Raw genomic sequence first — 27,463 nt, 5'->3', positions numbered from 1 at the left:
CCAGACCCTGATATCTCCACTAGAATCTTTTAATTCAGTACTGAATTTCCCCCTGCCTTCTTCCAGAAGTGTCCATATTGTAGAAATGATGGTTGAGGCTCAATATTTAATGATTTAAAGACCTCTTAAAGAGAACTTTGAGTTCACTTTTATTAAAAAAAAAAACAGATAAGTAGGTATGTATCTTATTTTTCCTTAAAAAAGTAACTGGAATTTGTATGTGCATGCTTCTTGTCCTCTGGGAGCTTATATGCAGCAAAAAAAAAAAAAAAAAAAAAAAAAAGACAAATGCCCAAAGAACTACAAATCAAAATAGATAGTGATAAATTCTTTAAAGGCATGAAAAGTCAGTAGAATTCAGAGGAAGGGAAAACCAGTCTGATCTCAACTTATCTGGGGGTAATGATGACATGTGAGAGAGGTTTTGAAGGCTGGGCACTCAAAACAAAAAGGGCAGCAACAAGTCCTCAGTACAAACAGGGGACATGCATTAGTCCAATTTGTCCAGCTTCCTGCCCACTTAGGGGAAAAGACTCACTGATAGAAACAGAAACAGAAACTGTCATGAAGCAACACTCACCTTGGGATTTTATAAGGCATTACCATTAAAGCCCTATTTTATCTTCATATTTACAAGCATGAGTTGGAAATTACTTTTCTTATATACAGGAGACAGAGGCTGGAAAAGTGGATTTGAGATTTTGTTGCAGAGAACTCTGAATGCCAGGCTTCTTGCTCTGTATTTCACTCTGCAGAAGAGGATGTGAAGGCATTTAAAAAGGGAACTGGAAGCGCTGTAGGTGTGGAGGACGAAATGAAATGGAGGAGGGCTCGAAGAAATAGAGACTTGGCAACAATAGGAACGGCAGGCTTGCAAAAATCTGACAGGAGAAATAAGTCAGTAGCTAATTATTTGCATGCAGAGTGCCAGGTAGAAGGAGGAATCAACAGTGCCTCAGGGTTTTACAAGTGGGTAACAGGAGAAATAACTAGAAGAGGGAGGAGAGGAGAGAGCAGAGCAAAATGAATTGTGAACTGGCTTAAGTAATTACTAGCCCCAGTTGGAAGTGTCTGCATCAGGTCCACACATGACACTCCCTGGTGCCAGGCATGGTTTCCAGGCACTTAAGACACAGCAGTGACTGCAACTGGCAAGCACCCCTGCCCTCATGGAACTTATCCTCTAGTGGCAGACAGAGATAATAGACAAGTAAGTAAATAGATAAATATATATTACAGAAAGAGTCAGGTTGTATGGAATTTTAAATAGGAGGGTCTGACTAAGATAGTAACATCTGAACAAATACCTAGAAGTGAGGAAGTGAACTCTGCAAGGAGCCAGGGAAGAGCCAGCAACTATCAGACCAAAATCTCCAAATAATTTCACTCCATGATGCTTCTGAAGTTAGCAGCAACTGCAGCCTATCTCTTATAAGACGGTGACCCCGTCCTATTTCCTTGGGCTAGCACTTGGTGACTATCTCACCCAATCAAGAAAACTTCACCAGTAACACAATGGTAACAAACAGCCTAGGTCAATTTGTTTATACTGGCTGTTTACATTGCCTACATGAGAGAAAAGGACTGCATGAAACAACAAAACCAAAGCACTGTTAGAACATGTTTGTACGAAGCTTAAGAAGACAATCATCTTGTTCTCAAAGCAATCACTGATGTAGCAACTTTGAGACTTGTGATTTAAATCAAAGGTGCTGAAGAATGATTATGAATCATGCAATTAAGCTACCAAGCAGGATGTTGCTGAGAGAAAAGCCATTCACAGCACCATAAAACTCTGAAAAATAAAAATAGTACTAGTATCCACACTAGAAGTAATATCATCTTTCGATTTTATAATTTGTTGCTCAGCAGAGCTGAATTCTAATCTAAATCCTGCCATTAATTCATTCTGGGTCTTTGGGCCTCATTCTTATCTGTTAAGGGCAGCTGGTCTGATACCTTTCAGATTCCTTTCAATTCTGAGGTTCTTTGTGGCAAGTTAGAGTTCCTATGATGTTTAGTTTATTTATGTATTTGGGTACCCTAGCTTAAGTCATTTTGCAATAACATTACAAATAAGCACCTGCCCAAAATAGCACAACTTGGAAGTTCTCTATAAAGTGGTATGAACTTCTTTTCAACAAACCTACCAGAGCTGTTGTCTAAAATGATGCTACTCTGCACTCACTAGAAAAGTGCTGCCCTTCTTCATCCTTCTTTTAGAACCTTCAAGACTCTGAGGTTTCAGTATCATTTGAGAATGGCTTTGATTTGGAACAAGGTAGATGATCACATAGCTAGTAGGAGACAGAAAAGTAATGAGACTTTTTCCAGTGGGATTCAGTCTTTGACAGTTGTTTCAAAGAAATCCCAATCCCCAAACCAACACCTCTGCAGAAACGTTTATCGTCCTGCAACTTTGAAAACTGAGGCCCATCTAACTGCATAACAAAGAAAACAGCCAAAGTTATTGTGGACTATGCTCCAGGCACTAAGTAGTAACTCATTTAATTCTCATATATATACTGTAAGTGTGGATCTACTATTATTCATCCCATTTTACATATGCAGAAACAAAGGCATAGAGAAATTAATCAAATCGCCCAAGTTTTCACAATTAATAAGTAGTTTAAAACCCAAGCATTTTCGCCTCAAAGCCTGCTCGCTTAATCTCCACAATACATTGCCTGTGTAAACTCTGGTGTCCTTGTTTAAATAACAATCCCATTACAAGTCACACTGTTCCTGCAAACTGAGTAACATGAAGTCAAAATAAAGCTGCCCCGTAAGTTCACTCAGCTGCTCCTCCAGTCCTGAACCAACAACTAGAAATACATTTTAAAGAATATAAACATCTCTACAGTACCTGAGGTCTCTCGAGATTGGGGAGCGGATGTGAGGAGCAACGCCAAGGTTTCGTGGCCAGGAGTTAATGCCATGAACAAGCGCTGCCAAGCTGGAGCCCGACTCGCTGTCTGCCTCCCTCCGGGGGTTCACGCCACGGGGCCGCCCGCCCGTGCCCTGCGCTCCTACTCCGCGCGGAAGTGGCACCGGCCAGACCTCACCTGCCTCGGGCACGCCCGAGAGGGTCCCTCCACCTGGCCACGCGGCGCCGGGAACCCTCCCCACACTCACCTTCGCGGACCCACGCCCCGCGTGTGGCTAGCGGGAACGCCGCCACTGCTGCGCCACACTCCACCGGCCTCCACGCCGCGTCTCCCGCCCCCCGGGACAGTCCCCGCCCCCACCAATCGACGGCGCCGTCTCGACCGCTGGTCCCGCCCACATGGAGGCGGGGCTTCTGATCTGCCCCCGCCCCGGCGCTCTCGTGGGCGGTGCAGCCGAGAGAGAAGCTGTAGGCAGGGTGCAATCAGGCCTGGGGGGGATGTGACCCGAGGGATGGCGCAGGACTCCAGCAGGAGGAAGGGGTATAGGAGAGACAGCCCTGGGGTAAGATGAGGAGAGAGGCTTGAGAAGAGAAAGAGAAGGTACCCTCCTCAGGTTCCAGCTATGGTGTAGGGCTGGGCGAGACGTCTTAAAACAAGAGTTCACTTATTTAGGACAATGGTTAATCTCATTCTGTTCAGGCAGGATAGCAGGGTTCCGTGGGTGAGAAATCAGGGAATGGGTATAGAGGGGCAAAAAAAGGAAGCAGTTCCTTTATTGATCTCCAGCACACAAACTCGTTCTTTTAAAAACTGGGAAGTAAGATTCTTACTGGGAAGTAAGAATCCTCATTCCAGGCTTAAATAAATGTTAATCATTCCTTCTCCTTTCAAACAGCTCCTCTCAAACAGCTTTTCAAGACAGCAGACCCAAATTTGGCATTAATGCCCATAGTGTACTGCTTAGTTAGGTTTGCGACTGCATACATGGATAAAGGGGAGAAAATCAGACTAATAGAAAGGAATCAGGTTAACTATTAAATTATTTGATTTCTGGAGGGTGAAAAACGATTTGAGGAATCAAGTTAATAAATAATTGAATTATGGTGGGGAAACAAGGCTCACTTTGCCAACAAGCAGTATTGATATACAGTAAATTTTGCTAGAAGAATTTCGGAAAATAGTGCCAAGAGGCCAGCCGAGCTACGTGGCCTGTAGGGAAGTCACAATATCTGAAGTCCTCAATTTCCTTATCTGTAAAATAGAGAGATTAGGCCCGGTGACCTCATGATCTCTAAATGCCCTTCCTCACTCCTTTTCACCCTGCTGGGCTCAACAATGAAAAGAGAAGGGCTACAGGGAAAGAAAGCGTTGTCCAGTCAGGAGCCACACAGAGAAACTGGGAATTTATAGAAAAAGCCTCAGGGATCTCTGGCATCATTTCATTCAAGCTCTCCTTTCTAACTTCTCTATTTGTAATAATAAAACACTCTTATCCTAGCTCAAAACTTTTGACTCTTCTTCACTCTCAATCCTCACATTTAGTAACTAGGTCCTTGGCTTTCTCCATTAGAGTCTCTTCAATGACCCTTCTCATTTTCACTGTGATTTCCGTGTAAAGTACAAACGCAAAGAACTCAGGATTTGGATCTGACTCTCACCTACTTTTTCTACCTAATTTCCATCTACTCTCTGGGTACACATTTATCTGACAGATATCTGCTCACTGTACAGTAACCACAACATACAGCCAACATTCCTGTCACTGAACACTTAGAGCCACTGCTTCCACATTCAGAATACCTCTTCTCAGTCCTGGCTACCTGTCTGGACTACTATAGCTCAGCTCAGGGTCCTCTCTGTGCAATAAAAATGCTATATGTTTAGAATCTGTACTGTTCAATGTGGTACTTAGCAAGACTATCTTATTTTGTTTTCTCTGTTATTTATAATATTTATCTCCAAAAGTAAGCTGGCTGGATGTCCCCAGGCTCCAGCCAATCCAGGAAGAAAAAGCTATTTTTGAAATCTCAAAAAGCCTAAAAAAAATTATATACTCATCTACAGTGAGGCTATTCAGTTTACGTGTAACAGCAAGATTCTCTGTTTTTTGTCTGAAATTACATGACACTGAAGTAACACTAGTTACTTCATGCTAACCAAAGCTTTGATGGGCAGTTATATGGGACTGATTCAAAAAAGGGGAAAACAAAATATTTTTAAATAAGACCTGTTTTTTTGAAGACAAAATCTTTTGAGATTCATGGAGTAGAAAAAAAAAAGTCACCCCATTTCCCAAACAAGACATATATACCCATATTAAGTACTTAAAAATATATTAATCAGTCTATGATTATTTTCAGTTTTCCTTAAGCCCCCTCTCTCCCTAGCTGTAATTTTAAAAACTGGTCTTTTCTTTTTCAAGCAAATAAAATTATAGGAGTTTCCCCTACTAATTTCAAATAAACTTTCAAGAATAAGATAAACAAGAATCACACAGCACTTCTTGGAGTTGGACTAGAAAGATTTTTAGTGTTCCAGAAATAAACCCTCGATTCACAGTAAGTTGCCTGTTAGGGGGCCCTGCATACTATTAAGATCTTTAGAAAGTAAAATTTCCTTGACTGCAACCTTACCCAAATGACACAAGTAGAAGCAGAACCAAGTCTGCAGAATGACTACCAAGTAAGAGTGAAAACTGATTTGCAATCTATCAATAGCTCCTTGTGTTTTGAAAATGTCACTGGCATGTTTAAGGGAGGCCCCAGAGCTCTAAGTTTGGCCCAAACAATCTATAAATCACTAGTCACAGCAAACCTTTATAATATTGTGGAGACTTGAGAAGTATTAAATAGGCAGACTAAACAACAGTCACACTTCATTTTACAGAGTGGTTGTACCAGAGGCTACTGGTTATAGACTATTAGAAATCCTCCCCTCCTCAAAATGTGAGGTAACTTTTAAGAGCAGAGCCTTGGGGGAACTTCTGAATCCAGCCAAGATGTAGTAACAAGGACCACATTTGCCCTCCCACCTAAACCAACAACAACAAAAAGGAGCCAGACTAAATATATAAAATGATGGTTTTTAAGATACTGGGTATCAGGCAGTGAAGGAAACTGATCCCTTGCAGATGGAAATGAACAAGTTTACCCCAGCTTCTTACCATGAGAGAAATTACAGGCCATGGCATAGGAAAGGGGAATCGCAGGAGAGCCAGCAGATTCCCTGAGTTGAGGAGATGGAGCTGTGAGTTTAGGGAGAACAAGATGGCTAGAGTTCACAGGACAAAGTATGGGAGACAAGGTAACAACAAAGAGAATGCCAGAGATCTGCAAAGGGTCCTCCTGGAGAATTCAGTAGAGCTAATCAGTGCATGCATGTGAGAAAACTACCCAAGGTCGAGGAAAGAACAAACCATTGAAAGCATTAGAAGGAACACTACTGGGCATTCACAGAGGGCCAGGAATAGTGGCTGTTCACACCAGGCTGACTAGAAAACCTCCCAATTCAATGAGGAGAGTACTTGGAAGGGTCTTGCCTTAGTAGTGGTGAGTAATTAGCCCTAGACTAAATGCTGCCTGGGTGCTGCCAAAAAATAAAAGATCCGAAAGGATCAAACTATTTTAAGGTAATTTAACTGCATTTCAGTTAAAATTCAAGCATATTTACAGGAATACAAATATATATAAAATGCACTCAACAAGTTAAAATTCACAATATCTCCTATTCAGTACAGGGTACACCAAGAAGCAAAAAATATGACCCATAATGAGGAGAAAAGCCAATCAGTGAAATTGACCAACTGACATAGATCTTCAAATTAACACACAAAGGCATTAAAACAATTATTACAACAGTAATATAAGCAGAGACAAGGAAAGTATAAAAATTTCTAAATCCAACTTCCACAGATAAAAACAACCTCTAAGGTGAAAAATACATTGGATGGAACAAAAAGACAACCTATGGAATGGGGGAAAATTTTTGCAAATGAAACTGACAAAGGCTTGATCTCCAGAACATATAAGCAGCTCATACAACTTAATAAGAAACAACCAAACCACCCAATCCAAAAATGGGCAAAAGACCTAAACAAGCAATTCTCCAAGGAAGACATACAAATGATTAATAGGCACATGAAAAAATGCTCAATATCACTAATTATCAGAGAAATGCAAACCAAATCTACAATGAGGTATCACCTCACACCAGTCAGAATGGCCATCATTCAAAAATCCACAAATGACAAATGCTGGAGAGGCTGTGGAGAAAGGGGAACCCTCCTATATTGCTGGTGGGAATGCAGTTTGGTGCAGCCACTGTGGAAAACAGTACGGAGATTCCTCAAAAGACTAGGAATAGATGTACCATACGACCCAGGAATCCCACTCCTGGGCATATATCCAGAAGGAACCCTACTTCAGGATGACACCTGCACCCCAATGTTCATAGCAGCACTATTTACAATAGCCAAGACATGGAGACAGCCTAAATGTCCATCAACGGATGACTGGATAAAGAAGATGTGGTATATTTATACAATGGAATACTACTCAGCCATAAAAACTGACAACATAATGCCATTTGCAACAACATGGATGCTCCTGGAGAATGTCATTCTAAGTGAAGTAAGCCAGAAAGAGAAAGAAAAATACCATATGAGATCGCTCATATGTGGAATCTAAAACACACACACACACACAAACAAAGCATAAATACAAAACAGAAATAGACTCATAGATATAGAATACAAACTTGTGGTTGCCAAGGGGGCAGAGGGTGGGAAGGGATAGACTGGGATTTCAGAATTGTAGAATAGATAAACAAGATTATACTGTATAGCACAGGGAAATATATACAAGATCTTATGGTAGCTCATGGAGAAAAAAGGTGACAATGAATATATATATGTTCATGTATAACTGAAAAATTGTGCTCTACACTGGAATTTGATACAACATTGTAAAATGATTATAAATCAATAAAAAATGTTAAAAATTACATTGGATGGGATTAACAGAAGAGTAGACACTGTAAATGTAAGGATTAGTAAGCTTGGAGACACACAATAGAAACTTTCCAAAATTAACTAGAAAAAAAAAGAGAAGAGAATCAATGAGCCATAGGATTGAAGTTCAAGCAGCCTAATATACTTGTAATTAGAGTCTCTGAAGGAGAGGATAAGGGTGGGGTTGGGGAATGAGATCAGAAAGACATGTGAAGAAATACAACTGGTATTTTTAAAATTTGATGAAAATTATAAACCCACAGATCTAGGGGAAGGGAATAGCTCAGTGGTAGAGCATGTGCTTAGCATGCATGAGGTCCTGGGTTCAATCCCCAGTACCTCCTTTATAAATAAATAATAAATAAATAAATAAATAAATAAATAAATAAATAAATAAATAACCTGATTACTCCCCCCACCAAAAAATAATAAACCCAAGATCTGATGCGCTCTATTAACCCAAACATTAGCAACATGGAGAAAACTATACTGAGATAACATTTCACAATGAAATTACTAAAACCTAGTGAGTGATTAAGGAAAAATCTTTAGTAGCCACAGAAAAACAGACTATGTATGGAGAAACAAAGGTAAAGATGTCAGCAGATTTCTTGCAAGAAGCGGATCAAGGAAAAGATAGCAGTGCTACATTTTTGAAATACTAAACAAAAAATTGTTAACCAAGAATTCTGTACCCAGCAAAAACGTATTTCAAAACTGAAGGAAATACAAAGATTTTGTTCAGATATATAAATGAGGCTGAAGAATTCATAACCAGCAGGCCCACACTATCAAGAAATGTTAAAGGAAGTCCATCAGATAGAAGGAAAATGATTCCAGATTTCTGGAAATATAAATGTGCACAAGGAATGAAGAAAACTGGGAATACAGGTTTCCCTATCCAAAAGTAGAGCTTTCCTGTGAAAACCTTCGTAAGCCAAAATGGCATAAAACAAAGCCAAAACAATATTTTAAAAGAACAACCTATAATGAAAAAGAATATAAAAACAAATGTATGTATATATGACTGAAACATTATGCTGTACACCAACTGGAAATTGATACAACATTGTAAACTGACTATACCTCAATAATCTAAAAAAGAGTAAAAAATAAAGTAAAATAGCAAAAAAAACATTGAAAGACTTAAACTACCTGATGTTATACTTATAATAAAGCTATAGTAATCAAGACAATATGATCATTAGGACATATAGACAAATAGATCATTAGAACAGAATAGACAATCATATAGAGCCTTGTGACTCTAGAAAGAGAAATTGCCCAAAGTATCACAACTACCCAATAATAGGAAGAAGACTTAAATTGAAATCTTCAACTTTAAGTCCTGAGCTCTTTTCACTGGAACTGGCTTTCTCATCCAAGCTCATGTCTTCAATTTTCATCTCCATACAGTAGGCCACAGTATATTAATCTGAAGCATGACCACTTTCTCAATTCTAGTTCCAACTTTCCATCTACCTGCTAAATATCTTCCCCCCAAAATGAATACAATCATGGTTTTCCCTTCAAGCATGTTCTATTAATAGCACCACGGCTTACCTAGTAACCAAAATTCAAAACCTTGGATTCATCTCTGACTTTTCTTTCCTATTTAGGCTCCCAGAGCCTTTGATAATTTTATTTCTTAGTCTACAACACTTTCCTTCTTCCAACCCTCCCATCCCTCACAAGGCTAACTCCTCATCATTCAGGTCTTATTTAAACAGCTGTTCCTTCAACAAGCCTCTCCTACCTAAAGTAGGCCTTCCTCTGTTATCTCTTTCAAGTAGCTTGTTCATTTTCTTCATAGCATTGATCATAGTTTGCTTTTTACTTCATTGTTTACTGTTCCTCTGTCCCTGCCCTATTAGAGTGCAAGTTCTATGAAAGCAAAATAACATATCCCTCTTGTTCACTATCACATCCTCAGTGTCTAAGGCATAAAATAATGGGGTGCAAATCATTAAGTGAATAAATAGATTTCTTTCAACTCTGACTCCACAGTCTCTCTGGCATTTGTCCTTTCTTCACTCCTACAACTTAGGTCCAAGCCTTTCTGCTGTGCTAACTCTTCTTATGGTCTCCCAGTCTCCTCTTTTTTCCTTTTCTTATTCATCTTTTAAAATGTTGTCTGAGGAGAGTTCTAGTCATGTCACTTTCTCTGTTCAAAAATCTATAATAATCTTAATGCAATCTCTATCAAAATTCCAACAGACTTATTTTGCAGAAATAGAAAAACTGATCCTCAAATTCATGTGGAATTGCAAGGGTCCCTAAATAGCTAAAACAATATTGAAAAAGATCAAAGTCTCACACTTCCAGACTTCAAAATTTATCACCAAGCTATAATTATCAAGACAGTGTGGTACTACCATAAGGATAGTTCTATAGACCACTGAGGTACAATTGAGTCCATAAATAAATCCAAACATCTGTGGCCAAATAATTTTCAACAAGGGTGCCAAGATCATTCAATGGGGAAAGGATAGTTTCTTCAAATGGTGCTTGACCAACTGGGTATCTACATACAAAAGAATGAAGCTGGACTCCTACTTCATACCATATACAAAAATTAACTGAAGATGGATCAATGAACTAAAAGACTTAAAATTATACAACTCTTAGATGGAAACATAGGGATGAATCGTCACAACCTTGTATTTGGCAATGGACTCTTAAATATGACGCCAAAAGCATGAGCAATACAAGAGAAAACAGATAAACTGGACTTCACTAAAATTAAAAATTTTTGTAAATCCAAGGTCATTGATAAGAAATTAAAAAGACAATCTATAGATTGGGAGAATACAATTGCAAATCATATAGCTGATAAGAGTCTAGTATCTAGAATAAAGAACTTGTACAACTCAACAACAAAAAGTCAACACAATCAAAAACAGACAAAGGGCCTGAATAGACATTTCTCCAAAGAAGATATATAAATGGCCAACAAGGACCTGAGAAGATATTCAACATCATTAGTCACCGGGGAAATACAAATCAAAACCACAAAGAGATACCACTACACATACACTAGAATGGCGATAATCAGGAAAGTAGAAAATAAGCGTTGGTGAGAATGTGGAAGAATTGGAGCCCTTGTATATTGTTGGTAGGCATGTAAAATGGTGCATCTCCTGTGGAAATCAGTTTTGCAGTTCTTCAAAACGTTAAACATAGAATTACCATATGACCCACCATTTCTGCACCTAAGATGTATACCCCAAAGAACTGAAAGCAGATACCCAAATAAATATTTATACATGTATGTTAACAGCAGCACTATCCACAACAGCCAAAAGATGGAAACAACCAAATGTCCATCAACGGACGAATTGTGGTACACATATTCAATGGACTATTACTCAGTTATAAAAAGGAATGAAGTACCAACACATGCTACAGTGTGGATGGAACTTGAAAACATTATGCTAAGAGAAAGAAGACAGGAGAGTTTACATCCTGAATGAATCCACCTACATGAAATACTCACAATAGGGAGAGCCGTAGAAACAGGAAGTAGATTGGTAGTTGCCAAGTGCTGAGGGGATGAGGGAATGGAGAATAACTGTTTGATGGATATGGGGTTCAATTTGGGGGTGATAATGTTTGAAACTAGATAGCAGTGGTGGTTGTACAACACTGTAAATATACTAAATGTGACTTAATTGTGCACTTCAGAATGGCTAATGTATTATGTGAGTTTCATCTTAATAAAAAAAAATATCGTGACAATATCCCACTGATGACTGAATAAGATCTTAGCAGCCTAGCCTTAGATCCTCTATATTCTGCCCATCATTTAGCCTTACTTCCCTTTCATGTACCCCATTTCCAAGTAAAACAAGTCCTTTCCTTTACATGCAACACAGAACTTCCTTCCCTACATATGTAAGTCCTACTGATCTTTCGAAGCACTACTCAAATACAAGCTCCTTTAAGATTGTATTCTCATTCCTTTAGTACTGATACTCTCTCTCCGGTAAGCTCTTCAGAGCACGTTATCTACACCTCTTGCTTTCTACTCAGAGTATTTATTTATATCTATATGTCCTCTATCAGCCAATAACTGTCAGCAAGATCCACATGTGATTCACCCTATTATTCCCAGGGTCCTGAGGATACTCTTGCATACAGCATATATCTAAGTAGTTATTGCAGGAAAAAGATTAATATAAAATGAATTTCTGTATATGGATCCTCTTAGCTTTCAATACAGAACTAGAAATGTGTTTTTCTGGGAACATATTTGACTCCAGAATGTCTAAAACACTTTGAAAGTCACATGGGGGTAACATTACGATTTCCTGATCAAGTTACAAAAATATTTCTGAACACTAATATAAAATAACTAGAATTATTTGTATCCTTGACCATAACTGCTAATGTTCTTAACAGTACAAGTCATAATAATAATAGCTAACAGTTCTACAGCACATTCTCCAAGCACTTTACATATACTGAGCCTCACAACAAGCCTATAAGCTACGTAAAATTATCATTCTCATTTTATAGGTGAAGAACACCGACGAAGCCAAACAACATGGCCAAATGTCACTGAGCTAATAGATGGGAGGCTTAGAACCCAGGTGCTTTGGTTCCAGAGTCCATGCCCTTAACCATTATGCTCTGTTGCGTCTCTGCAATGGGTTTACTGTGCATGATAAAACGGCTTTGAAAGGTCGATGAGTTTCCAAGAAAACATTTCCTAATATTCTAGAGCATGTTAATGGGAAACGTTCACTGTTTTCTCAGACTTTGTGTCTGAAATTTTGAGATGGCTGGTAACTTTTAGAAATAAACTTGATTTGACTGTACTGAAATTATATTGACTGAGAAACAGAGTTGATGCAGGAACACAATGTAACACAAAATTAAAGATATACTAATGGATGAGCTATAATAAAGGAACACAATAAAAATTAAGGACAGCAATGGGACTGTATACACTGAAATATAAAGGAGCCTGAAAATTTCATAAAGAATTCTGATAATATAATTTTTAAATGTGATTTTCCGTATATCAAATTCCAATATAATTCTTATGTAAAATAGTGTTTACATATCTTTTTGCTTAAATTCATGTTGGTTTACACAAATACTAATGTTATAGTTGAAGGGACCTAACTCTATCAAAGAGAATTAGTGACCTATAATGTAATTACATTCAAGCCTTACAGCAGTGGGCCAAAGAAAATAAAATTTGATAAACCATAATTAGAGGTTGTTCATCTTAGGAAATAAAATCTTTGAATCTGACATCCGATTGAATCCTTTTCTTAACTCTCAAAAGTCAGTTTTTTTCTATTAATCTTGTATGCAGAAAATCACCTTATTAATGATGTGCTGAGTAATTTTATTTGACAGAGGAATTTGGAATAGGCCTTTGGGTTTAAATTTGTCTAAAATGATTTATATGATTTGGTCAGTAACTTTCAATCCATGATTAATTACCCATATTTCTTTTAAAAGGCTGCCTAATTCAGATTCCATTAATGGACAGAGATTACATTTTTATGAATTCTTTTGCACGCGTAGGAAGAAAATTATTTTCCACCCTATTTTCATGATTCAATAGACTCTGTCATAAATAGATAAAGTTTTTTGTTTTATTCCAGTTTGAATCCCAGAGCTCAGCAGTAACAGGCAGCTTCATTCATATGAATTTACTCTCTTAAGATTTTATTACAGGTTCACTCTTTACCTAACTAAAACACACACAAGCTCTCTTCCTTTGTAATTTTTCTCTATTCATACCAAATTTGCATCACAGTAATATATCTTTTAATAATAGAATAGACACATAAAAAGATGACACAACATCCCAAGTCATTTACAGAGAATGAGGGAAAAAGGGAAGCAGAGAAAGAGGTGAGGTCAAACTATTTGTGATGTTACTTGCCTTTCTCACTGTGTTGACATGTGCACTGGTTGTGCAAAATCAACAGTGGCCAGACCGGCTGGTGCCCTGCGTGAATCAAGATGGTCACATTGCTGTACTAGTATGCACTGCGCTATCTACTGTCACTCACTCGCAGTTTAAAAAGAGAAAAAAGCCAAGTTCATTTAAGGACACCAGTGCAGTAAAAATTAGTAATTTTTTTAAATTGCAACTTTTGAGTACCCTGCTCTGTGACAAATGGGAAGGATGCACAGTGAAGCACTCTGCTGTATACTGAAGTCTAATGAGGGTCTGGAGGGAAAGCCCTTCCCTGCGTGACTGTTGAAGTTAAAAGCTGAACTAGCTGCTTTTACACAGAACACCATTTTTACTCAAAAGGACAACTGACAAATGACAATATTTGCCAAACTTGGGTACTTGGCAGACATTTTCTTGGAAATGAACAAAGTAAGCCTGTCACATCAAGGAACACGACTCAGTGTATTTGTTGGCAATGATAATTTAAGCACCCAAGTAAAACTTAGAGTTTTGGAAAATTTGTTTCTGCCACCAGAGCTTGACTGAAAGATTCTTCTGATGCACTCGGTTGGTGAGATGAACAAATGTGATTTTTTAAAATATTGTTAAAATGAAATGTGTCAACATTTGGAAGATCTGCATAAATCAGTGAACCAGTATTTTCCAAGTGACTAATGCATGAAGTTACAAAATCATGCATGCATCAAAGATCCATTCAAAATGCAAGATGACTGACTGTAGTGGGTAGAAGGGTGCCCTCTTCCAAAAGTCACGAGGTGAGATCATCTGGGTCATCCATATGGGCCCTAAATCCAACGACAAGTGTCCTTAAAAGAGAGAGAAGACACTGAAACACATGGAAGAGAAGGCTGTGTGAAGACAGAGGCAGACAACCACCAGAAGCTACCAGAGGTAAGGAACAATGGTCCCCTAGGGAGCGTAGCCAGCTGACACCTTGACTTCAGACTTCTAGCCTCCAGAACTGTGAGAGAATACATTTCTGTCATTTTAAGCCACCCGGTTTGTATTAATTTGTTACAGTAGCCCTGGGAATGACCACTGGAGTTTAATGCAACTGAGTACAAAAGTTTATTGATATGGATTCAGAGCCCACAGCGCATCTAACCTTAAAGAAACCACCACTTGCCAAGTCTTGCTATAGTATCAAAAAAGAATCTCCACAATTTTCTGAAAAGGCTATTAAAATAGCCTTGCTTTTTCTCACTACATATCTTTGTAAGGGCTGATTTTCTTTTTTACATACTTCAATCAAAACATCATATTTTAAAAGTTTGACTACAGAAGCAGGTGTAAGGATCCAGCTGTCTCCCATCAAGCTAGAGATTTGAAATATGTAAAATGGTGCTAATCTAATTTTTTTTTAGTTTGGGGGAAACCTTATTTTTCACACAAAAAATGTTTTTATTTAATATGTAATGAGAATATCTTTTAAAGAGTATTTTTTAAATTTCTCAGTTTTAACCTCTTGTTATAGTCAATATCACTAACCCACATAAATACAAACTCTTTGGGATCCTCAATAATTTTTAAGAGTGTAAGCAGTCCTGAGACCTTCCTGTGAGAACCACTGGTATACACAATCAGTGAAAGAGGACAGACAACTAGGGCCCTGAGGGGTCAGAGAGCCGTCATGCACATAAGATCTTGACTATTTTGAACACACACTGGATTTCAGAGAAAGGTCCTTCTAGACAAAAGAACCCCGTGAGCATGTACTGCACTTAGAAGCAGGTCTACATATGATAAGGTCACAAGAGGGTGGGCCAACAATGATTTTACCTAGCCAGATTATTATTACCTTTTTATAAACAGTAGGTGCATGACTCAATTTCAGAACTCTTCATTTACCTTTGGAAATCCATAACTTGTAAAGATGCTTGGTTTTGTAAATGTGGGTAACATGCTATTCTTCTCCTTACTCCTTGGGCTCCAGGTGGATGGTGTGAGTTCGTTTAAATACTAAACTAGCCAACTGCAGTCCTCCCCTGAGTCTTTCGACACTCACACCACCTGAACACTCACACATTTACGTTTTGCTTGGTCCTTTAGTCTGCTGGAGCTGCCGTAACAAAGTACCACAGCCTGGGGCTTAAATAACAAAAATGTATTTTCTCACAGAAGTTCAAGATCAAAGTGTCTGCATGGCTGGTGTCTTCTGAGGCCTCTCTCTTCGGCTTGTAGACAGCCTCTTCTCCCTGTGTCTTCACATAGTCCTCCCTCTGTGTGTGTCTTGTGTCCCCATTTCTTCTTCTTGTAAGGACACCAGTCATATTGGGTTAGGGCCCACCCTAATGATCTCATTTAGCCTTAATTACCTCTTTAAATAACCTACCCTCAAATACAGTTGCATTCGGAGGCACTGGGGATTAGGACTTCAACACATGAATTGGGGGTGGGGGATGGGACACAATTCAGTCCCTAAAACTTGGCTTATTCTTACTCGCCCTTTGGGAATCAGTCTGAATCACACTTCCTCAGAGAAGCTGTCCTTGACCCTGGACTTAGGTTAGGGCCCTTGTTACATTAAGCAGCATCCAATACTTATCCCACATATCATTTATCACACAAATATAATTAAACACGCAGTGTAATCATTTTATGACTGTCTCTCCCAGCAAATCCTAAGTACTGCAGGGCCAGGACTGTGCCTGTCACGTTCACCACTGGGTCCATAGGGTTTAGGATGGTGCCTGACATGCTAGGGTCATTCAGTGAGAGAGTCAGGGAATGCTGAGTGAGTGTCACAACATGAAGAGTTTCATCATTCAAAGTTCCAGGTCTACAAGGCTGCCTGAGGAGCATTCTGAGTACCGAGGCAGCTGCCATCCATAAGAGATGTGGCAGCAAATCAGTAATCTTGGTGGCAAAGTCTCACTGGCTTTTAATCCCACTGGAGTACTAGGGTTGAGGGGGTAGGGACTTAACTCTAGTCCTGGCTCAATCATTAACTAGCAATATAAAAATGAGGCAATGTTCCCTAACTTTGCTTTGTCTCTCATTCCTCATCTGTAAATGCAGAAATTATTTAAAGTCAAAACCTGTCACAATTTAAACAGAAAACCCCTGATCTTTGAATATCCCAACTCTACCCCATGCTACTAGGGGCCTTGTCTGCTTTTGATGGGAAGGTCAACCCCGATCTTTAACAGCCAATTCTGCAGAAGCTCTGGGAGACCCACCTCCAGGCTGCTGAAGTTTTCTCTCATGCTGAAATAGGAGGTTGCTAATCAAACAAACCTTTAAAGAGTCACTAACACTTTCCAAAGCCTCGGGGTTCCAAGCGCAATTGGCGTTCAGGGGGCTGTAAGGGTATTTGAAGTTTAGGGCCACTATGAATAGTCTTGCAACTTGGTTAGGAGTTAAGAAGTGATATCCACAACTTGTAGAGGAAAGTGCATTTGAATTCAAAAAGCCAAAATACAAAGGAACAGCTGGACTATTTGTGGGGTGTGGAGAAGGCGGGATCACATTCTTTCCTTTTATTTTATTTTCAGTTGGGAAACTATGTAATGTGGGGAAAAGACCGGTCTCAGCAATTTACAATGTCTTCAGTTGTCCTCTCCTACACATTGCCTAACCATGTATCTTGAGTACCCATGTGACTCTGGACAAGATTCCCCTCGGTTACTGTCCCCTCACCTGGGGATAATAATACCACAGAGGTGGCTGTGCATGTCACGCAGAGCCACATATATTAAATGCAGAGGTAAAGAGTAAAGGGCGCCACAGAACCTACAGAATTCTGGCTTTTGCCTCTTAGGAACTGTGTAACCTTGGGCAAGTGTTAATTTCTTTCTGCCTCGGTTTCTTCATCTGTAAAATGGAGCTAATAACAGTATATGTCTCTTGTGGTTGTCATGATAATTAAATGTGATAATGCTCGTAAGATACTTAGTTCCTGAAACAAAAGGAAGCATGGAGTAAGCGTTAGCTATTTCTTTTAATGCTTTGTAATTCTCAGAGCTTTAGCACCTAATATGATCACATTTGACCATCTCAGAAACCTGCGGTTCCCCTCTCTCCTCAAACTCCCTGCTCTCTTTCTTGTCTCTCCCCCTCAGCACCACCCTAGTCTCCCTGAAAACAGAGAGGCCACCAGGCTTTCCCTCCCTCGACATCCCTCCCTCCACAACCCGCTGCGTGGGAGCACCTGGGCTCTCTCCCCAGGCCCTTCAGTAGCTTCCCCTTCTCTTTCTGGAGAAAACCACTTGTGTTTCTCTAAAAACTAAATGCTGCATGCTTTCTCTGCTTGAAAGTTTCCACCCTCTTCCTCCCCTCTGCACCCTGTTTTTGTTGGGGTAACTCCTACTCCTCTGGATTTATTTCACCATCTCCTTGACAACTTTGTGATCATCTTCTGCAAATTGGGGCATGTCCCCTTTTGTCTTCCCCAGCCCCTTAATGTATATCCTAAACTATCACATTACATGACAATTCTTTTTTCATGTCTATGTTGTACAACCTCAGAACTTATCACAGAGTCTAGCCACATAGAGTAACTGATTGCTCCTGTGTGTGTGCCTGGGACTGTCCCGGTTTTAACACTGAATAGTCTCTCTTATAGTCTCTCTTAGATCAACCTCTCAATAAATAATATTTAATAATCAGGGATTTTCATATGGTGTACCTGTTTTCCCTTATAGTAAAGCAAGCCAGTATTAAAATATCCACATTTATTAAGTGTTTTGAGTAATCATGGATTCAAGGCCCCATCCTATGTGTTATTTAAGAGTTCCAAGTGTCATGCCATACTTGTGATGTCATACAAATACTCACAAAATGGAATCAATGACTATTAAACATTTTCTAAATAAGAAGTTTCCAGGGGGAGGGTATAGCTTAGCAGTAGAGTGCAAGCTTATCATGCCCGAGCCCTGGATTCAATCCCCAGTCTCTCCCCTTAAAAATAAATAAATAAATAAACCTAAATTACTTCCCTTCCAAAACAAATAAACAAAAAACAACAACAAAAAAGAAGTTTCCAGAAGCCAGGACTCATGGGATTTAAAAAATTTTTGAAGCAATAAGAAAAGCAGTTCTCCTTTTTCATGAGATCCAAACAAGAAAACCGGACAGTATTTTAGGAAGCTCATAATAAATGATTTTTTTCTCTTAAGCTCTGAAAATATATGTATAAAATAAACCTATAAACACGAATAAGTAAATAAGTACTTAAACTTATTGAGTAATTATTTTTAATCAAAGAATGAGTTTTTAAAAAATTGTTAATAGCGGAGGCTTTCCCTCACCCCTTCTTAAGAATAAATATGAACCAACCCTTATCAAAGAAAGATGCCTGGAAATTGCCTGTGTGTGTTTTCCTCTCTCCCACTGAACTCCATGTGCTATGAGGGCAGGATTGGATCTTTCTTCTTACTACATCTCCAGCACTTAAATAAAAAGATGGCTAGCCCAGGCAAGGGCAAAAATAAATGTCCTAAGTAGGGAGGTAGGGAAAAAGGGAAGAAATCCAGAAAGAAAGCGAATTTTAAAAAGCTGTCAACAAGGACTTTTCAGAAGAGAGGGCATGGTATCAGAAATGCAAAAATTTCATTTGTAAAACACTCCCAGATACATACAAAGGAAAGCACTGGCAATAAACATGAATTGTGAAGTTGACAATTGTGATAGCTATTACTGACTCATCTTTTCTTGAATTTCTATAATTTCCAATATCATAGTGAAAAATTAATTCAGCATCTTATAGCCCATTTTACTTCCAGACAGTAGAAGATACACTGGGAATCAAAATAGGCTGAATGACCAGAAAATTCTTTTTTTGTCCAAAAATCAAGAAATGTGAAGGCAATTTTTTCACTTTCCTTATGCAGAGATTTGCACACATGCACACACACACACACACACACACACACACCAAAAAGTACTTCCAGGCAGGGGCTGATATTCCATTATTCAGCTGGCATATGCCAGGACAGTCATGCTGTTTTGTATATATTCAATAAAAGTTAGCCATTATTATTAATATTATACTCTGATTCTTGAAATTGACTACCTATATTTTTATTTTATACCTACATATCTATATCTCCACATCTGTATATAAATATATCTAAATAATCTGGAATTCCTCACTTCCTGACTTTTCTGAATAAATCAATTATTTCTAAATAATTTTAAAAGCAAACAATTTTCCTAGAAAAACTGCTAAAATTGATACAAAATTATTGAGCCACTGATTTGAAATAAATTATCTCAATCTCAAATCCTCCTTAAATTCAAAGAAAAGCAAAATTTCATTTTTCCATGAAATTCAGAAATTAAGCAATTTGCCTAGCAATTCTACTTTTGTTCATGTGCAATAAGGGATATATATAAGAAGTCAGTGTTTGTACTAGCCAAAAAACTAGCAATGACCCAAATGTCCATCAGAGAATAATAGACAACTAAATTGTGGAATAGTTACATAATGAGATATTATACAGGAGTGAAAATTAGTGAATCACATTTGTATACATCAACATGGCTGAATGTCACCACTGTTACTTTTATTATTTTAAAAGTAAATATCAGGAGAAATTATTTCATTTGTGTAAGTGTCAAAAATGAAAAGTTGAATAATTTATTGTTTAGAGATGAATACAAATGTTCCAAAAACTAGTTTTACAAAAAGCCAAGGGATTATATAAATACAAAGTTCTTTCATGTTTACTTGGGGGATGGAGGGAGGTGAACTGAACTGGGGAAGGGCACATGAGGAATCTAATGTATTGCTAATATTCTTTTTCTTAAACTGGGTGGTAGATACATGAGTATTTGTTTTATTGTTAGCCTCTATACTATGTAGAACTCTATGAATCATCTCTTATATGTGTTTAATAATATGTTAAAAAAGAATGAACAGTTTATTAAAAATACTTTAAACAATTCAAGTCTAAGTCCACTATATCCTAGAATATTAAATCTTTTATTTTTTAAATAAAAAGCATACATGAGATTTTTAGTTTAATAAAAAATGGATCTATAAGCTACATAATATTTACCCTTCAAAATCTAGAATAAGTCTTCCAAATGCAAGAAACAGTCCAGTAAAAAAACAATAATGTTCCCATCAGATAAAACAAATCAAATTTTGCTCATTTAATTATATGTTGACAAAGGTAATTCATTTCAGAAAGTATATTAAAGATAACTTTCTGAATAACACAAAATGGATCCATCCCTTACTCCATATTTTCTCCACCATTCTCTCATATGAGCGTTCATACAACTAGAATATCTAGTGAGAGTTTCACTGGAAATAATTAACAGCAAAGTCAGAAGTCCCTAATGGCCAACTCAGACATGATGGGTTTCAAACTGATGAGTCTACCATCTTTGTAAAAATAACCCAGACAAATTGATGACAGTAGTACGTATTAAAATTGATGAGCATGCTCCTTCTGCTTGCCAGAGTAGAGAGTTTATTGATCTCAATTTCAGTGTTGAGGGAAATTCAAGTCCAGGCAGGGCTGGACTGGTCCGTTGGGTCCCGAGCATGAGTGGGCACCAGGCTAGGTCCAGGGAAATCGTGATGCCAGTGATACCAGTGACAGTCTGGGCAAAACATGCCCCACAGGCAGGACGGGCCCTGCATGTTCACAGTACATTAACATAAAAGGGAAGAATCTATCAAGGCTTGACATGTTTATGAATTCTCCTAGGTAATACCCAAAGCCTGAGTAGCTTGGCAAATAAATCATTTCAAAAATTCGAAGCTCCCTCCAGCAATTCACTGCTGCTTTTACAGGTTGCCTAATTCAGTGCAGACAGGATCAACTCTTTAGAAAGATCTGAGCAGAAATAAATACTACTTTAGTGGCAGTATTTTTTTTTTAATTTACCAAAACTATCTCCAAATTAAAATTTCTAAGAATTAGAAGAAGAAAGGATCGGTATTGTGTAACTTTCTCCTGGTAGTTTTGACTCAGCAGAACATCCTGAGGAAGTAGGAGGAAAGTGGGAGGAAAAGGCCCTGTGCTGGATGCTTAACATACCTCAACAGAGCGATTGAACGCTGACGAAGGCAAGCCCCATGCTGGGGACCTCACGTGCATTCTCTCGCGGAATCCCCATAAGGCAACCTCATGAACTCCTTGTCACAGACGCGGAAAGTGAAACACGAAGTAACTTGTTCGAATTCGCACAGCAATTGACAGTGCTGGCACTCGAACCTAGGCCTGTCCAACACTTACGCCTGTGTTCTACCTGCTATGCTCTGCTGCAAAACACACTGCATAATTTTAGAGAAAGACTTAGCAAATGAGATTTTTAGAAAATGAAACTGCTAAGTGGCTGAATATTTAAAAGTTAAAAGGCTTTTTAGCTTTAAATTAAAATGGCACACATGTCAAAGAATTTTAAAATAACACATGCCATTCATCCATAACATGGCACCATGCTGGACCTCAGTCTCCTCCAGCTCTCCTACTAGTCTAGACCCAGGGCTTTTAAAATAGGCATCCTGTACCCCTTACTCAAAAAACTGTATGACTGCTTAAACTTCTTGAAGGTAGTCTTTTATTTGTAAGCAATTACTCTGTAAGAAATTTTACTGAGATGGAAAACCATGGTCACATGCTCAAAAAGAAAAAGAATAAAACAGTCCATTTTAGAAGTAAACTTTACAGCTTAATATCATGAGAACTAACAACTTTCACAAAGATTCAGCATGCTTTGTATTACAAATCATCTCCTGATGTCATACTCCGGACATCTGAACTGGCCATGAGAGACCAGCAAACACTGGCTTGTTAAAATCTCAAGCTTCCTTTTTTTTTTGAAATAGGAAACCATAAAAGATACTCTAAAATCTATACAGCATTCTTTCCATGCTCTCTGGAAAAGAGCATGTCAATTAATATTTACACAAGGATTTCATCTTCATTAACATTGATTAATTAGGTTTCAACCTTCCCATGTTGGAGAAACATTAGCATATCCCCTCTATTTTCAATGATGTATATGGAGAAATTTTTTAATTGAAAATTTCAGGAAGGAATTTGTTTTAAAATGTTGGTATAAAGATGTTTCACCCTGTTCTCTCAGAAGTCACCTCAAAACAATAGGGAAGACACACACCACAAACATCTTACATGAAGACAGAAAGCCTGTGAGAAGCGGGAAACAGGCAGAGTGGCAGAAGAGCCTAAGAGGGGACCCCAGGCAGGAGCCATCTGACCTGACCTGACCTGTGGATCCCGAGAAGAGCCTCAGGCTTTGGTGCAACAGGCAGGTGCAGAGGCTTCTTATCTGGGAAAATTGAATGGTCCTGAGAAAACATTCAGGAGCTGCTGATGAAATCTGTATGGTGCCCATCAAATAAGCTGGCCCACTTTAACAAGTTTCAACAAGATACACAGAACCTTTATTCCATGTTTAGTATATTCCTTTAGTGTCTCACTCTTAAATAATTATCAGGCACTTAAGGAAACCCTCTAACACAAAGGACCAAAGTTAAAAAAAAAAACCCAAATTTTTAAAAGCACTACAAAAAACTATGGTATATTTCATTAAAAAGAAAGAAGAAAACATTCTAGAAGGAGTAGAGAATTGGAGGAGGCAAGAAAAACAGCAAAAACATCAGAGACCTGATAGAAGAAGTGTGTGAATCAAGCTTTCAAGAAAGCATCGGAGTTTGACAGGCAGGGAAAGGGAAGAAGGCTTTTCCAGGTGAAGGGGAGGTATGTAAAGGCTTAAAAGCAGAAAAACATGGATGTATTAAAGGAATGGCAGAGCAAAGAGTAAGTCTGGAGCAAGGAGAGGAGCAGAAAATAAGAGAGAGAGAGGTAGGTTGGAGACTAACCATAAAAGGCTTAAGAACTATGCCAAGGAGTCATGCTATTGTAATAGCAATGGAGATCCAAGGAGTGGATCCAAGGAAATGGCACCCAGCTGCAGGGGTGGGAGGGTGAGGGTAAGAGCAGGGGAAGGGTGTGCTATCAAACTGCAGGGATGTCTAGACCATCTCAGTATGACATTAATTTTATATGCATAAAAATTAAATTAAGACCGACATAGTATGTGACTAGAAGCTGAGCAGTCAGTGAAACAAAAGCTTATTCTATTCATTCTGACTTGTTTTCCTCAAAGAGGAAGCAAGTCTCTGACAGGACAAAGAGATATCCTTTCTTTTCCTTCATGATCTGCTACAGTAATACACATAGTTCCTGGTACCGGAGATCCAGCCTCAAGAAACTTCTGTCACTTTCTTGAGCATCCCAGGCTCTCTTCCCACTAGACTTCTGCACTTGCGGTTCCTTCAGCCTTGAATGCACAGCCCATTGACTGCCATCAAGCTAGATGTCACTCAGCCTAAGAGGCCCTCTCTGATCCCACGGCTGAGTCAGGTGCCCTGCTGTGGGTTCCTGGGGCGCATTACACCCTCTACTATAATTGTTAATCTTCACAATTAGACCAGAATCTCCATGAGGGCAGAGGTTATGTTGATTTTGATTATCACCAAAGCCCCAACCAGTGGTACAGTGCCTGGCCTGTAGCCAATAAATATTTAGTGAGCACCTAATAAATATTCAATGAATACAAAGTTTTTGTTTAATTTACCAACATATAACTTTAAAGTATATACCCTGATGCTAAAGCCTAGATTTGAAAACTCAAAATCTGTTCCAAGGAAGAACCACCAGTGCAAATTCCCTGCCTACTCTGTCTATGAAGTTCACTGATCTAACCGTCCAGACTGATTCTGTAGACGCACTGCCCGAAATTAGGCTGAATAGGTAAGATGGGGTGAGGAGTTTGGACTTGAACTAATAAAGAGCTATTGTAGGTTAAGAAAGGTAGGCATGCCAATAAAAAGGGTTTTAAGAAGATTAGTCTCTTCTGGTATGTGGGATAGAATGGGGGGAAATATTTTCCTCCATTTTTTCAGCCCATTTTTCTAAAAAGACATTACTTTATTAGATTTTTACTGGGCACAGTTGATTTGTACATTTTATTTTTTTAAAATTTTGATGGAGGTACTGGGGTTTGAACCAAGGACCTCATGCATGCTAAGCATGCACTCTACCACTGAGCTATACCCCCCCCCACAAGCATGCTTTTTAATAAACAATGTTAATGACAACCATGACTCCCATCTCTGGAAATAGAAAGAAGCCCTTTTGAAAGTGTCCCAGGGCACCCAAGACGGGCTACAGTACAATAGCCTGTTAGGACAGAAGTATCCAGAGGTTACAGCAGAAGCACAGGGAAGATGCCTGTGGCTCAGTTTTGGGAGGCAACGTAAGGAGGAAAATGGAGGTTAAGGAAGATGTCCTAAAGAAAGTAGCTCTTGAGCTCAGTACTAACAATTGGGCAAGTTAGTCAACAACTGAGGGAAAGTATTCCAAGCACACAGGGGTGCATTAGCATACTGTGTGTGGAGGTAATTACTATTCTTGGAGCCTGGAGCTGAAAGCATGAGCCTGGAAATGCCAGGAGATAAGTAGGTCAGAGATCACAATGAGCCTGACAAGCCATGCTAAAGACCTAGATTTGATATTACAAGAGATAAAGAAGCTATTTCCATGTAAGGAATGACAATGGCCAGATCTTTGCTTTAAATCACTCTGAAAGCAATATGGAGAACAAATGGAGGGAGGTAGAAAAATCTCTCAAGAGGGGCCACTGAAAAAGGCAGACTTGATGAGGGCCCCAGGAGGCTATAGTAGACTTAGAACAGCTAGGACAGGCTTGAGAAATATTCAGGAGATAATATCAGGATGACTTTGTAAATGACAGGATGCAGGTACTAAGGGAGACAGAGTCTAGACCACCTCTCAGGTTTCTGGGGCGATGGTGATACCGTAAAATTGAATAGGGACAATAAAAGGAAGAAGAAATTGATGAAAAGTGGGGGTGGGGCATCAGGAGGAGAGTAGAGAAGATATATTTTGTTTCGTACGTGTTGAATTTGAATTACCTGTAGGGTAGCACTATGGGAAGCTAGCTATCTGGCAATTGATCATATTAGTCTAAAGGGTTCCAGGACAGGAACCATGGATTTGGGAGTCATCAGTACAAGATGCATGTAAACCAGGAAGAGTAACTTCAATCATCCACAGAGCGCTGATGTAGCCCAAAAGAGGCAATGGACTTGCATCAGACACCTGGAGACACATTAGGGAGAATGAGTTATCACCTTGATCATCTCTAAAGAATCCTTTCTCTGCTATTCTCCAGCTCTCCTCCCTGGCAGCTTCTTAGGACTTAATGAAGGAAAAGCTGTGGTATATGTCTTCCTTTAAGTAATTAATAAAAAAGAAACAAAGTTAACGTCATAAAATTTTATCCATTCTGAATATTATTAATTACTGACATTTGTATTGAGTACCTACTGTATCACAAGCACTGTGTTAAGTGCTTTAAGAATATTATTTATTTCAAAATTAACAACCCTATGAGTTATGTCCTATTCTATAGGTAAAGAAACTAATTTATAAGTGATGGATGAACCACTATTTGAACTATGGTCTGGGTGAATCCAGACCCCCCATTCTTAACCACTATTAGCATAATCTCTCATAGGAGCTGAAAATAGATAATGAGTCACCAGAGGCAACCTGCTACTTCTATACACAATAATGCCTGTCAATGACATTCATTCCATTTTATAACACATAAATTTTAAATAAATTATTCTATTTTTACATGTGATTACAGTAAGTTTGAATAAAGGTTCTATTAATTGCTACAGTCCAAGGACTCATTCTGCTTTAATTATAAGAGAGAAACATTAAAATTGAAACCTGAGTGGTAAACTTTAATGACAGACATTAAGATAAAAGAAAACTGCTTTTTAAGCTGAAAATGTTAAGTCTGTCACTAACTACCTCAGATGAAATGAGAAAGTGCTCCTTGCATTTTTCACCACTGAAAATAAGTCTGAAAGTCAATATCCTTTAGGATAGGGCTAAATCGGGTGGGTCCCAGAAAGACTTAGGAGCACACGGTAACCGGGGTAGTGCAGAATTACCCAACAAATATCTAGTCTTCAACATAATCACCTCCCCAAAACCTTCTCCAAGTGACCCAAACTTCATATTTTAATGATTAGAAAATGGAGGAGGAAAAAAGTGCATGAGACTAGACTTTCATTAAACATATGCACATCCTTTTCATGAAGGATTTGGGAAATCTGTCATTTTAAGAGAGCTGAACGGAGGCCTGATAGATCCTTCCGCTTCTGCACACACTTACACAATAAACCGTCATGACTCATTACCACCGTCCATTACCTAATTGAGTGTTTCGCAACTTGTTTTCCACTTTTCCCTCCTTGTAAAACTGAACTTAAGGCAATGTACACAGAATTACGGTAAATAAACTTTAATGGTAAGAGTTTAAAATTCAAAAAAAGAAAAACCCACAGTATACTTGGATAACTTGCCTTTCGGTTTTACCATGAAAGCTAAAATGGACATTTAAAGTATATTCTTTTAATACAGGTGGAAAAAATTGTTTTAGTTCTCATAATTTTCAGGATTTTAAAATTTTTTTTAAATGAGGGAAGTAATTTAGGTATATTATTATTATTTTTAAACAGAGGTACTGAGGATTGAACCCAGGACCTTGTGCATGCTAGGCATGCACTCTATCACTGAGCTATACCGTCCCCCCAACAAC

The 27,463-nt window shown here is 38.6% G+C and overlaps 1 protein-coding gene across 6 annotated transcripts in view; it reads right to left on the bottom strand.

Moving 5' to 3' along the window:
• SGK3 (serum/glucocorticoid regulated kinase family member 3) overlaps window positions 1-27,463 on the bottom strand; it is a 118,901-nt gene that overhangs the window by 51,860 nt on the left and 39,578 nt on the right. Inside the window, exon 1 of one of the 6 annotated variants that reach the window (XM_010970632.3) lies at window positions 3,136-3,255. The exons of 4 other annotated variants lie outside the window; for them this stretch is intronic. The gene's annotated coding sequence lies outside the window, so the exon portion shown is untranslated. Of the gene's footprint in view, window positions 1-3,135; window positions 3,256-27,463 lie in introns of those variants that run through there. One more of the 6 variants, XM_010970636.3, reaches the window with a different exon arrangement.

This window comes from Camelus bactrianus, chromosome 29, assembly GCF_048773025.1.
Source record: "Camelus bactrianus isolate YW-2024 breed Bactrian camel chromosome 29, ASM4877302v1, whole genome shotgun sequence".
NCBI lineage: Eukaryota > Metazoa > Chordata > Mammalia > Artiodactyla > Camelidae > Camelus > Camelus bactrianus.
Note: the sequence above shows the minus strand (reverse complement) of the source record. Positions and strands in the feature narration are given on the sequence as shown.